Below are 14,005 nucleotides of genomic sequence, written 5' to 3'. Positions count from 1 at the left end.
GTAAGTGAGGGCTGGCAAGATGGTTTAGCAGGTTGAGGTACTTGCTGCCAAGCCTGATGGCTTGTGTTTGATCTCCAATCTACATGGTAGAAGGAATGAACCTATTACTTGCAGGTTGCATGCCTTCCCTGCTACATATAAAATTTAAAAAATAGTGAAAGATGTACCAAGAGTACTCATAAATGAAACTCTCAAAAAAGAAAAGAAAAAGTAGTTCAGGCCTCTGTGCCTCTGGGAAGCCTTCTCAGTGTGGCTGAGGAGCCAGAATGTTACACGTCTGTCTGCCAGTGATCTTATCACTCCGTCCCTGGCTGCTTGCTTGGTCACCTTCCCTCTGGACTTTGACTAACTTCTTAACCTGAATCTCTAGACAGCAATACTGCCAGAGGCCCTTCTTCCTCTTCCAGTGGGTTGCAGCTTGTTAATTTTCCTCTAGTCTCCTACCCTTCGGAATGTCTGGTCACTACTTTGGCCTGTGGGCCCTTGGGGACTTGAACTCTTGTCTCTGCTAGATCCCTGCTCTGTCCTTCCCAGTATCTCTTGGATATCTGCTCACATCCTGGAAAGCTTCTAAAAGTTTACTTAGTCTCTCTGAGATTTGTTTTCTGTTTTGATGTATAGAGTATTTGAAGGCCAATCTCCCCAATACTTGCACCTACCCTGAACACTTGTTAATATTAACACATCTTTTCTCATAGAGCCAAGTGAGAGTGGTAACTGGTAATGCAAATTTAGGTTACCCTAATTATGACATTCCAGCATAGTAGCAATTTTGTGACAAGGTCGTAATAACAGAACAGATCAAAACCATGAATCACACTTTCCCAGTATAGGGACTGCAGATAGGTAGGTTATAGCAAAAAAGAGAAAGCTTTGTTACAGGCCTCAGAAACTATCTCATGATGTTCTTTGCTTTTGAGATGGAGGAAGCTAGGGATTTGCTCATGTGTTCCAAAGGATTTATCTAATAGTCACAAGGTTGTTAAACAAAAGGCATACACTAAATGGGCATTTAAAAGATAGCTCAAGATAATTTGCAGTGGGACTCTAAACTTGCAATGCTCTGACCCAGAACCGTTGACCTTCTAATCAGTCAGTCAGCTTCATAAGCACAGCTGCTTTATGGCTGCTTTTTTTTTTTTTCTCCATTCCTTCTACACCACAGTTCATGTCACATGCCACCAGCTGTTACTCAGCCACATGCTGTGCCTACTTGACCTATTCTAGGCTCATCTGGACCCACTGTGACCTACTCTGAGGCCCAGATCATCAGAAGTGACAGCTTCGGTAGTGAGGAGAGCCCTGGCAAGACCTCAGCAGCCTGGAAACACTTCCTTGAGGAAATGGGGTTTTGGATGCCTTGGTCTGTCACCTAGTAGATGCTCATCTGTCTGTAGGGGAGGCCATACAAACTGAGTGCCTTAAGTGATGGTTAAGTTGAGGAGTTGATGGAAGAAACTTGAGTTAGCAGACTGACTGTGGAGCCTGGGAATGGGAATTCCAGATTCACTTTGCAATAGTTGCAAGAAAGGGATGGACACAGCTCTGTGGGAATCTAGTTGGCAGCCAGGGACATGAGGTAGATACAAAGCAATCATAGGACTGACCAAGTGGGAAGTTCACAGAAGGTTTCACAGGTGAATGAGTACCCAGGCAATATCTCCTCTCTCTGACAAAGGTCCCTTTGGTGTCATCCTGAAAAACTAGCACGTCTAGGTGGGCCAGCAGATATTCAGGAGACAGGAGTTTTTGAGTGTCACATGAAAGAATCCGGATTCCATAGGCTTTACTAGATGTCCATTAGAGGTCTCAGCCATCATGGGGCCCCTTGCAGGGTCCCAGGATCCTTCTGTTCTACCCATCCTAAGTTTACAAAAGCAAACACGAACATTTTCCTTCTCAGATCAAAACCCCTGCAGGTGTTCACCCTAGACTGCCTGCCTCTGGTGTTCATTTCAGAGAAAACAACCTAGCCTTCAACAACCCCTGGCTCAGATAGCCTCTGTGGCTTCCCTTTTTGCCAAGAGAGAATCTCTAGCTTTTCTGTCTCTCTAGCATTTCCACTACCCTGCCTTGCTAGAGTGACCCATTTTATGCCAGCTCTTGCCACTGGAAAAAGACTTGTCCTGTTCATCATAGCAGTACATTTCCTGCCCCTCACCTCAGAACCCAGCAATTATGGAGAAATATAGGTTAGCTTGACTTTGGCCTTAGGTCACTGTTTACTTTGCTGTTATTGAGGAGGTCAGTCACCCCACCCATGGCCTCATAGATTTCCATATCTTCATCTAATTGAGAGCAGCTCTTTCTGTTCCCACACGGGGGACACAGAACAGGCCAGTCTTTCTGGGGTTGAGGATTATGCCCTAACACAGACCCCAGGATGTTGTAAGGCAGGGGCTCAGGACCAGCTGACCTATGAGGACAGTGGAGTGACACATGGTCACGGGCTCCACTGCTCTGAGGACAAAGTCCCTTTGCTGCCCCATGGATGCAGACTGCTTTCTCAACTAGAGGAAATCATGGGCTGTCACAGGCCAGGGGAGGAAGTGGAGGATTGCAGTAGTTAGTTCATGACTAGAAAACACCACATGCTTCCTGGTAATAGACTAGAATGTTCTTAGGGTTCTTGTCACTCCATGAGTCTGGTGCTGGGCGCTCTGCCAGAGAGCTTACACAAAGCTATTGACACCTTATGGCTGAAACTGACAACATCCCTGTTAAGTAGGCTGGGCAGGTCCCAGTGCTATAGGCAGAGTCCTGTCCTCAGATGAGGAAGCTGAGGTCTAAGAGGTGGCTTGACCTGGCCTAAGGTCACATAGCTGACAGGAGACAGGGCCTTGCCTGGAACTTGGGTCTTCCCTGTGGGGAAATGTTCTAATTGGGCATCTTGATGCAGCCATGTTGGTAACATCCTGAAACTCATAGCATTGTCCAAAGGTATGGAGGAAGATCCCCCAGATTCTGGTCCCTGGAGACTTCTGAAATGTCATTTCTCTTGTAATTCACAGGAATTGCGATTTGGGCTAAGAGCATTAGTTCTAGGGCCCAGTACACACTCCCCAAACCAAGGATGCTCAGTTGTCCCCTCACCCCCTTCTTTACAGGATTTGAAGTACCCCAGCCTCACCTTTCTATGTAGCCAACAATGACCTGAACTTGTGTCCCTCTGTTTCTACCTCTTTTTTTTTTTTTTTTTTGGTTTTTCAAGACAGGGTTTCTCTGTGTAGCCCTGGCTGTCCTGGAACTCACTCTGTAGACCAGGCTGGCCTCAAACTCAGAAATCCGCCTGCCTCTGCCTCCCAAGTGCTGGGATTAAAGGCGTGCGCCGCCACCGCCTGGCTGTTTCTACCTCTTAAATGCCAAGATTATAGGCATGTGCCACCAAAAGTGTTCTCATGCGGAGTTGGAACCCTGGGTTTTATGAATGTAAAGCAAGCTTTCTACCAGCTGAGTACACTACCAGGCCTCTATTCAGATACATTAAATGGCATAGCGTTTGTACATAACTTAGGCGAATCTTCCCATGTATTCTCTGTATGTGTATGTTTGTGTGCCTGTGCACATGTGCATGGGTGCATACGTGTGTATGTGTGCATGCATGTGGAGGTCGACCTCTATTGGGTATCTTCCTCTATCATGCTCCACCTTATTTAAGAGACAGGGTCTCTTTGGACCTAGAGTTCAGCAGTTTAGTTAGACTGCTCCGTGAGCTCCAGGGATCTGCCTTCCTGCCCCAGCAGCACAGGGAATAAATATAGAACAGTATGTCTGGATTTTTTAATATTGGTCCTGAGGATGCAAACTCATGCCCTCATGCTCACTTGGCAGACAGTTTATCCATTGGGTCATTTCTTCATCTCATCTTTTTTTAGAAAGATTAATTAACATATATCATTTACTACCTTCTCCTTCTAACCTCTTTCTTGCCCCCATTTCCCTCAACTTTATGGCTTATTTTTTTTCTATTATTATTGTGCATATATCCAAATATTATATATACAACCTGCTGAGTTCCTTTTGTGTGGCTTGTAGCTGTATGTTTTTAGAGCTGAGTAATTGGTATTGGATAACCATTTAGGGGCTCATCCCTGAGGGAAGACAACTTCTCTTCTCAGAATTCTCCATTCTTTCTTAATTTCCCCTTTAGCTTTTTGTATAGGGTGGAACTCTGTGAGACTGCCCCCATCTATGTTGGAATATCAACTTGTGTCACTAGTCAGGTTTGATTTAGGCAGCCATACTGTTGATATTTCATGGGTATAGGCTCCTAGTCATAGCTAGAAGTCACATTGCAGCAGTTTCTGGGTCTCTGGAAGTCCCAGTCTTTCTGTCCCCTCCTGTGTGATATTCCCTGAGCCTTGGGTGTAAGAGTTATGTTACAGATGTATCAGCTGGGGCTGGGTGCCCTTGCTGTCCTTTAAGACAGTGTCTCACTTTAGGTCAGGCTGGCCTGGTATTTATTATGTTGCCCAGGCTGCTTTTAACTTTAGGGTAATCATTATGTCTCCAAGTTATGGGGTTACATGTAACCCACCACAGTGGGCCTCTCTCACAGACTTGAAGTCATGTCTAGTTTACTTACGATACTGACTACTAGGTAAAAGCTGTAGAAATAGTTGCTAATCTGTATTGTTTAGGAAATGATGACAAGGGGAGAGTGGTCTTCTAGGAGGAAGCAGCAAACATGGAGGACCTTCTGTATCTGTACCATAGATGCACAGCAGTTCCTGTAGCCTGGTCCTCAGTCAGTGAGGACCCTCTGAACATACTTTGAGACTTGGACTCAGAAGCTATGACTTCTAAGCTTGCTGTAACCCTGCCAACAGCAAAGCTGTAGCTATAAGGGTTCATTTCCCAAATGAATTAGTGATTTGATTCCTAACTGGAGTTTGTTTGTTGGTGTTTTGTGACTCAGACCCCCCACCCCACTCCCACACCCCAACCCCAGGGATTTCAATTTGTAGTTTAGGCTGTCCTTGAACTCCATGTCCTCCTACCTTAGTGGGTGCTGGGGCTATGTGCATTTAGTACCATCTATAGGTCACTTTTATGGTCCTTTTCAATTTTTCTTTCTTTTTAAATCCTCCTCTCATATATTACAGTCTGGCTGCAGTTTCCTCTACCTCCTCTCCCCTTTCCTCAGTCTCTTTCCTCCAACTCCCTTCTCCCCCAGATCCATCCCCTCTGCCTCCCCTCAGACGTCAACCAAACAGGACACAACAAGCTACAGTAAGCTCAGGCATATTCTATCACACCAAGACTGGACAAGGCAACCCGGTAGGAGGAAAAGGGTCCCACATGCAGGCAAAAGAGTCAGGGACAGCCCCCCACCCCACCCCGTTTCCACCTCCAGGATTCTCACAAGAACACCAAACTACTCAGCTGTAACATATATACAGAGGACTTAGGTCAGACTTCTGCAGACTTCCTGATCTCTGTAAGCCACTCTGTTGATATTCCCAGCTCTCGACTAAACAATTTTTAAAGATTTTTAAAAAATTGAGTGTGAGTATGTGTGTGTGCGCGCGCGAGTGTGTGTGCAGGTACCTTTGGAGTCCAGTAAAGAGCACTGGACCACCTGCAGCTGGAGTTATAGGTGGTTGTGAGCCACTCAGAGTAGTAGCTTGGGGGTCCTGGAAGAACAGTAGGCCTTCTTAACCACAGAGCCATCTCTTTAGCCTGCAACTTCCTTCCTTCTGTCCTTCCTTCCTTCCTTCCTTCCTTCCTTCCTTCCTTCCTTCCTCCCTCCCTCCCTCTCTCCCTCCCTCCCTTCCTCCCTTCCTTCTTTCTTTCCCTCCCTTCCCTTCTCCTCCTCTTCCTCCTCCTCACTTTTGTTTGTTTTTCGAGACAGGATCTCACTGTGTGGTTCTCACTGTCCTAGAACTTGTGTAGACCAGCCTTGTCTTGAATTCATAAAGATCTGCCTGCCCATGTCTCCCTCCCAAGGGCTGGAATTAAAGATGTGTGCCACTGCCACTTGGCCCACAACTAACATTTTAAAATGGCATTTTGTGGCTGACCTGATGATACAGGGCTGTAATACTTGTGAGGCTGAGGCAGGAGAATCAAAAGTTTAAGGTCTGCCATGGTTATAGAGTGGGTTCAGGGCTATCCTGGGCAACTTAGGGAGACCCTGTTTCAAATTAGCAATAAAACAGACAGAATTTAAGCCTGTGGTGGAGAGCATGCCTTGAATGTGATTAGCTGTGAGTTCAACCCCCAGCATTGGAAAAAAGAAATAAGTTGGATGGAGTTGAGGACCAGAATTGTGCCTTCCAACACCTTGTTGGAAACAAGCAAAAGAAGCTTATTCTAAGTACTACCATTTTATTTTCAAACTCCATTTAATCATAGAGAGAAAGTAAATTCAAGGTTCCAGGGGAGCTGGTGACATCCTGAATAGCTTCTGTTGTCTGAGTCCAGCTATCTCAAGGACAACTTTTTCATCTTGCTGGCAGGGTCAAACAAGTTCATGTTCCCAGGCTAGGAAAAAACAGCAATCCCACTTTTTAAAAAAAATTTTTATTGTTGTTAACTGGTAAAGAATATAGAAATTACTGTTATCTAAACAAAGATGCATAAGTTATAAAAATATATAACCCAATTGCCTGTTATGTCCTAATTAACTACATACAAAGGACCCGCTCCTTTGTCCCCATGTCACTCTGAGCTCCAGACCTAATAGCTGAGATAATGAATTAAGGACTTTGAAGCCAGGTGCCCTGGATACAATCCAGTCTCTGTTCAGTACTCCCTTGCTTAACCTATAATGTCAAAATACAATTGGATAACCTTGCAACTCACCTCAGCTCACCCCTTGCTTTATGCCAAGGATCAGCCTCAGCTTAGAGAGGGGTTCCTGAGGGAGGGGTGTTTGGGAGCAAGAAAAGAAGGACTCAAGACAATTGTTGGGTACAAGCTGACAGCTCTGTGTTGTGCTCCTGCTGGCTTTCCAGACAGCTCATTAGGATAGCTCAGTTCATGTAGATGAAAGCCCAGCCTTTTATTTACATATAAACTCAATCACTCACCCAGGTTCCCTTTTGATTATTCCATGAATCAGCATTTTATAACCTTAGCCCTTTGATTCTTAGAAAAGGCAGCAAATAAATTATTAAAAAAACCCCAAAAAACCAAAAACCAAAACAAACCATGGCAATGAATTAGAGATCTGCCTGCTTCTGTAAGCATAGACAGTAAGCTAGCTGGGTAGGATCCTGTCCTGCAATTACCATTCCTACCACTCCTGGCCTAAACTTGCTCTATCCCAGGCTGACCTTGAACTCAGGAATCTGCCTGTCTTTGTATTTTTCTGACAAGCTGGCTTATAAGTGCAGCTGTCTTTGTTCTTTTAGGTCTGGGAAGCCCCTCATAGAACTCATACTTTACATAGTTGAGAAATTATATATTTTTGAACTTATATTTTTAGGGTTCTTTCCCACAGCCTTAAGAGCTGTCTTGAAGGTCACAGCATTTACTATTTTTTTCTGAGGAACAGACACACCCTCAGCTCCCAGATTCATACTGTTTCTAATTATCGTGGAGTCATTAACTTTGGCAGGGAGAATATTTCCAGAAGGAAGAACATGAAGTGAAATATATACATTATTATAAAATAAGCCTTAAGCCCAGCAACCTTCAACACTTGTGGAGGCCCACTTCCTACTGGCTCTGCTCCAGAGGTGGGGAACCATGTCATGCCACCATCTCTTCCAAAGCCATGCAGGACTCAGGACCCATCCTTTAAAAATGTATAATCTCCCCTTGGGACACAGTTCAGATCCTGAACCGGCCACCTCCCTGAGTGCTCAGAAAGTTCTTCTGTATCTGAAATAAGTTTTCTTGGCTTCCATCCTGAACCCAACAACCTGAGCCAGCTGGTTTTTGTTATATTTCTTCAAAACCTGTCAGAGTGTTTCATGGTTCTAAAAACCTGAACAAGGAGGATTATTTCTCAATCTTTGGTTTCCTGAGCAAGGCAAGGATGGGTCAAGGGGCTTCAGAGAGAAGGAGAGAGAAGAAAGAGGAGGCAAGAAAGATGAATCCAGGCAAATGGCATAGTTCACATGACACTTAGTAGCACCTGTGGTGCTGTATACTACATACTTTGGTCAGTGAAGGATCGCTCACATGACAGTGGTCCTGCTTTCCCATTACCTGGTGATGTTCATTTACTTACACATGTGTGGTGATGCTCCTGTAAACAGAGGGACTGCACTGACATTTATCTAAAAGTTCGACACATGCAATTATTCACAGTGTGTCATACTTGGTAAGAAATGTCTCTGTTCCTGGTTTACCTTATTTCCTATAGCGTCTTTCATAGCATTCTTTAAGCCTATTCTTTCTACTTGAGGAAAAAAACAAACAAACAGAAAACCAAGTTCACAATAAAAAAAAAAAAATCCTTCCAGGCTATGCAGCCAGAAGCCTCACCCTTCATGTTTACTGGTCTCTTGATAGCATGAAACAGAAGGACTGAAAAGGAATGATTTAACAAGGTATTCATTCAGTACTTGTCTGCTAGTAAACTGTGCTGTGCCATCTGGGAACAGTGGCAAGCAAGCCTCCAGCTGCCCTCAGGATCTTCAGCCCCATCTAACACACATTCTTTGCAAATGGTTTAATAATCACCTTGCCTGCCACACCTACTCAGTGCCAGGGTTGCTATGGATCTCCCTGGTGTAACCTCTGAGCCAGCAAGCAGCAATTAGCTACCACAAAATGGAGTCTGATAAAGCACCATCCAGAAGTTGTTAGGGCAAATTCCAAACACTTAGGGCATCTATAACTAGCTGGGACCAGGTCATTAGAGAGCCTGTTAAGATGCCCTGCCCTGCCCGGCCCTGCCCTGCCCCAGCTGCCCTGGGATTGTTTCTCCATGCTGTCAGCTCCACAGCTGACCTCACTCTCCTCTCAGATAGTTGCTACCCAGCAGCTGCCTCTGAGTCCAGGCACAGATGTCTGACAGGTGGCAGAGCAATCATATGAGGTCTCATTCCCAGGCATCCTTTCTTCTTGTCTCATGAGTCCCTTAAGTTATCCATATCAGTCCCTACTCTGCCCCACAGGTCCAGTGTGGCCGTACCTCTGTCACTTTCTTTAAGTCTTTCTATCTTAAAACTGTACATTGTGTAAAATTTTAAAAAATGTGTCTGGGCATGGTGGTGCCTGCCTTTAATCCCAGCACTTGGGAGGCAGAGGCAGGTGGATTTCTGAGTTCGAGGCTAGCCTGGTCTACTGAGTGAGTTCCAGGACAGCCAGGGATACACAGAGAAACCCTGTTTCAAAAAATCAAAAAAAAAAAAAAAAAAAAAAAAAAAGAAAAAGAAAAAGAAAAAAAGAAACAAACAAGCAAGCAAACAAACAAACAAAAACAGGGGTGTATGCATGTGGTGGTGGTAATGGTGGTAGGACACAACTCTGAGCACTAAATCTAAAGCTCACAGTTTCACCTAGGTGGGCCAGGCAATGAGATTCTGGGGTCTGTCTATCTCTGCCCTGCAACGCTGAGGTTACAGGAATACAGGGACATTCTCAGCTTTCACACTAGTGTTGGAGTTCACACTCGGGGTCTTAATGCTGGCACAGCAAGTGCTCCTTCTCACCAAGTCATCTCCCAGTCCCCCCCAGTCCCCCCAACTGTTCCTTCCTATCCATTAAAAGCCTGCCCTTTCTTCAAACTCTGGTTTAAGAGGGCAGCTGCCAGCTCTAGGGCAGATCTCTTTCTCCCCGTTCTCCTGCTAACATCCCTGCCTTCAGCCTTTGCTAAGTGTCAGTGAATACTTGAGTCTTTGCATTGTCATTCCTCCAATGCACAGAGACAGAAGACACAGAGAAGAAGACACAGAGGAGAAGAAGAGAGAATAAGGGCTTGACTCCCCTCCCCCTTATTTTCTAAGTAAGTTGGTTCTAAGTAAGTAAGTTCTAAGTAAGTTGGTTATGGTGTCCACCATAATAGTCAACTGTCATTACTATAATGAAGGATGCAAGGCAAGTATCTTATTAAGAGAAAAAGGCTTTGTTGCTGATGGGACTATTCCATTCTATTTCATTTTATTCTATTTTACATGGTATTTAAAGACCACCAAGGAGCACTAGATGCATATGTGTCATTTGTGTTACTCAAAACCACTAGGTCTTTTCAAAAGGTGTAAGTAAGGCTTTTAAAATGTATTTATTTGGGTGCTAAGGAGATGACTCAATGTGTAAAATGATGGCCACACAAGTGTGGGGACTGAGTTTAAATCCCTAGCACCCATGTAAAGAGTGGGAGGGACAGATTGTTTGTAATCCCAGCACCCGGAAAACAGAGGCAGGAGATTTCTGAAGTGACCTGGCTAAGTAGCCAAATTGGCAAGCTCCTGGTTCAGAGAGAGAACCTACCTCCATTTGTAAGGTGGGGAGCAAGATTACATAACATAAGGATCCATAACCTCAGCCTCTGCAGTATGATTTTATCTTGTGTCCCTTGTCGTCTAAAGGATCCCCAGTTGCTAGTCTACTAGCTCTTTAAGTAGAGTGCTTGCTTTTTATATCCTCTCCTGTTCCCAGAAGTCCCTGAAGGTCAAAGGATCAGGCAGTTCTCTTAAAGAGCCAGTAGACTAGCAACTGGGGATCCTTTAGATGACAAGGGACACAAGATAAATCATACTACAGAGGCTGAGGTTGGAGGGACCCATGGCTCCAGCTGTATATGCAGTGGAGAATGACCTTGTTAGGCATTGGTGGGACAGGAGGTCTTTGGTCCCGTGAAAGTGGGATGCCCCAGTGTGGGGGAATTCAAGGGCAGGGAGTGGGGAGTGGGTGGATGGGTGGGGGCACACCTTCATAGCAGGAGGGGGACGGGATAGGGAGTTCCTGGCAGTGGTGGAGGAGTGGGGAAAGGGGATAACATCTGAAATGTAAATAAGTAGAATATCCAATAAAAAAAAAAAACCAAGAAACAACAAACAAACAAAGGCAAGCAGAGGCCTAGAGAGAGGGGAAGTAGGGTTAGGATCCAGGTGGCAGAAGCATAGGGTCAGAGAAGACAGGTTGTGCAGGAAGAGAGAAGACTGAATAGGGCTGAGGAAGAGAAGACTTCACCGAAAGGAGACTGACTGAGCAGAGTGAAAACAGGAGACCGCTGAGCCAGGAGAAGCTGAGCTGTCAGAGAAGATATTGGTAGGAGACAGTTGAGAGAGAATTGGACTAACAGAGTGAGAAGACAGTTGGTGCTGGAATTAAAGGTGTATGCTACTCCAGCTTATCAAGGCATTTTCTAACCACAGTACTGGACATGTCAGCTGGACGAGTTATAGCCAAGCAAGAAAAACTCTGTGAATTTTACAGACATTATCTGTGACAACCTTAGGTTTGGGTTGGCAAAAGCTAAGAGTCTGTTAATGTGTCCCCCTTGACAGTTACAAGGATGCTAGGTCAGACACAGGAGGAGCTATTACGGGCTGGCATTGTGGGCATCAAGATCCAGATGCGCAAGGTTCTAACTCTCTACAGTCCAAATGTTCTTTCTCATCAGTTCTCTCATCCCTATAGACTTAAGAACTCTGCTCTGGCTTTTCTCTGACTTCACTTCACAAAATCAATTCCTAAAATTTGAAAGCAAGATGTCCCTGTGTGCTGAGCTGGGGACACAAATGCAGCGGAACTCTCGAAAGTGACTTCACCACATGGTAGTTTTGTATCTCTGGTGAGGTTTGTTCTAGGACGAGCAGACACTAACAGTATTAAGCTGTCTTCGATAACATAAGTTAAAGAAAAATGCAGATAAGGACTTAAGATGCTGTCCTCAAGAACAGAGATTTAAGACAGAGGGGAAGACATTTAGACCCAAAAATATATATATAGCTGTATGTAACTGTGTTTGTGTGTTTTCGGTCTTGGCCAGCAGAGCAATAAGCCAAGCAATGGGAGGCAAAAAAAACCAGTTTGGCTCAACACAGTAGCTGGTGTTGGTTCAAACTTTGGGAGTCTGACCCTGAGTAGTTTATTCTAGGCGTATTTAGGCACAGCACTATCTGGTGGAAACTATTCTGGTGATAATTAACTCAATTCCATGTGCAAAACCAAGCATACATAGAGCTCCTTGGGGAATGAATCAATCGAAATACAGATCAGATGTAACTATGTCAAAACGTTTTATAGACTGACTGAAAAAATAAGTTTATGGAAGAATCCAGTGCTGGAACAGTATCCAGACACACAGATAGAAAAGTCACCAGGCTAAAGAACACGTGTGCTCCAGCCTTCTGGGCAGATAGCACATTTTCCAAACAGCCCCTTGTGCTTAACACTCCAGTGCATGTCAGTGAGCACAAAGACCTCTGTCCATCTGTGTCCCTAATCTTAGTAAAACTCCAGTTCTATAAATTTTATTTTATATTTATTTATATTCTATAAATTTATTTTTTTGAGATAGGATTTCTCTGTATAGCCTTAGCTATCCTTAACTAGCTCTGTAGATCAGGCTGGACTTGAATTCACAGATCTGTCTGCCTCTGTCTCTACCTCCCAAGTGCTGGGATTAAAGGCATATGCCGCTACTGCCTGGCTTTCATCTTGAGATTAAAATATGTTGAACAGGCATAGTGGTTTGTGCCTATAACTCCAGCACATAGGGGACTGAAGCAGGCAGACTGCCGTTAAGTCTGAAGACAGCCTGGCTACACAGTGTGTAGCAACCTAACCAGAGGTACATAGCAAGATGCTGTCTCCAAACAGCAAGTAATGACAAGACAAAATAGTTCTTTGTGTGTGTATGCTGTGCCCATGTGTTACATATGCATGTTCATGTGTGTGTGGGCACACGTGTGTATGGGTGTACACAGAGGCAAGATGTAAAATGTGTTTTTTAAATGTTTCTTTTAGTGTCTCTTTTTCTTACAAATAGCAACCAGTTCTCTTAACATCCTGCCAGCCTTCCTCCCAGTTTCTAGCCCAGCCATTTCAAACATTTCTCCCACAGTTCCCCAAGTCTGCCTCAATAGTCTCCCCTCCCAGTTTTCCCCATATTAGCTGCTCCTCACTGTGACAGCTGTTCTAGCCTCTCTGCTCTGCTCAGCTCAGCTCAGCTTCTCCTGGATCAACAGTCACTAACTGTCTTCTCACTCTCTTAGTCCAATTCTCTCTCAACTGTCTCCTACCAATATCTTCTCTGGCTCAGCTCAGCCTCTCCTGGTTCAGCGGTCTCCTGTTTTCCAGCACTCGGGAGGCATAGGCAGCCATATCTCTGTGAGTTCCAGACCAGGCTGGGGTACATGAGTTCTAGGACAGTGAACCACACCGTGAGACTCTGTCTAAAAAAGAAAAGAAAGCAAAGAAAGATGTTCTATTCTCTTTTTGCATTATGTTACTACAAAGCCTCACGTGATGGTTGTGAATTACCACGTGGGTGCTGTGAATTGAATCTGGGTCCTCTGCAAGAGCAGCAAGTGATTCTAACCACTGAGGCCCTAATGTAATTTTGCAATCACCTAATTTTATAATCATGTACAACATATACATTCATGTTGAATGTAAAAATAAGATACATTTAAAGGGATCTGGAGTCTTTTCCCTGCGCTGCTCTATCTCAACCACCATGTTTATGAGGGATGTCCACACCTCCACTTTCACGTTTGCCTTTTGTCCCTTTCCGTCCCGGAGAAGCCCCTGCTTCTGAGCACGTCTTGCACTCTTCTCCATCATGTCTTCTCCCGTAACGAGATGCCCCCAGGACCACTCTGTACTTGTTTGTAGAGATCTTCCTACTTCCTCCCATGGCACAGAGTGCTTTGTTAGGCGAAGGTCTGGTTATACCCACGCTCTTATTCTGGACATTTGGCTTCTTCCCAGACCTTGACTGTCACAGAGAGCTTCAGTAAATAACCTAGTGCCAAGACTTTCTGTATTGTTTGCAAGGGATCTTCAGGATGGGTTCCTGGAAGTGGAGCGCAGGTCAAAGAGCCAACATACAAGCTGCTTTTGCTAAGCATTGCCAAGTTCCTTTCCATAGGGATGG

The sequence above is a fragment of the Arvicanthis niloticus genome, chromosome 1 (assembly GCF_011762505.2).
Source record: "Arvicanthis niloticus isolate mArvNil1 chromosome 1, mArvNil1.pat.X, whole genome shotgun sequence".
Taxonomy (NCBI): Eukaryota; Metazoa; Chordata; class Mammalia; order Rodentia; family Muridae; genus Arvicanthis; species Arvicanthis niloticus.
This window is presented reverse-complemented; position numbering follows the sequence as displayed.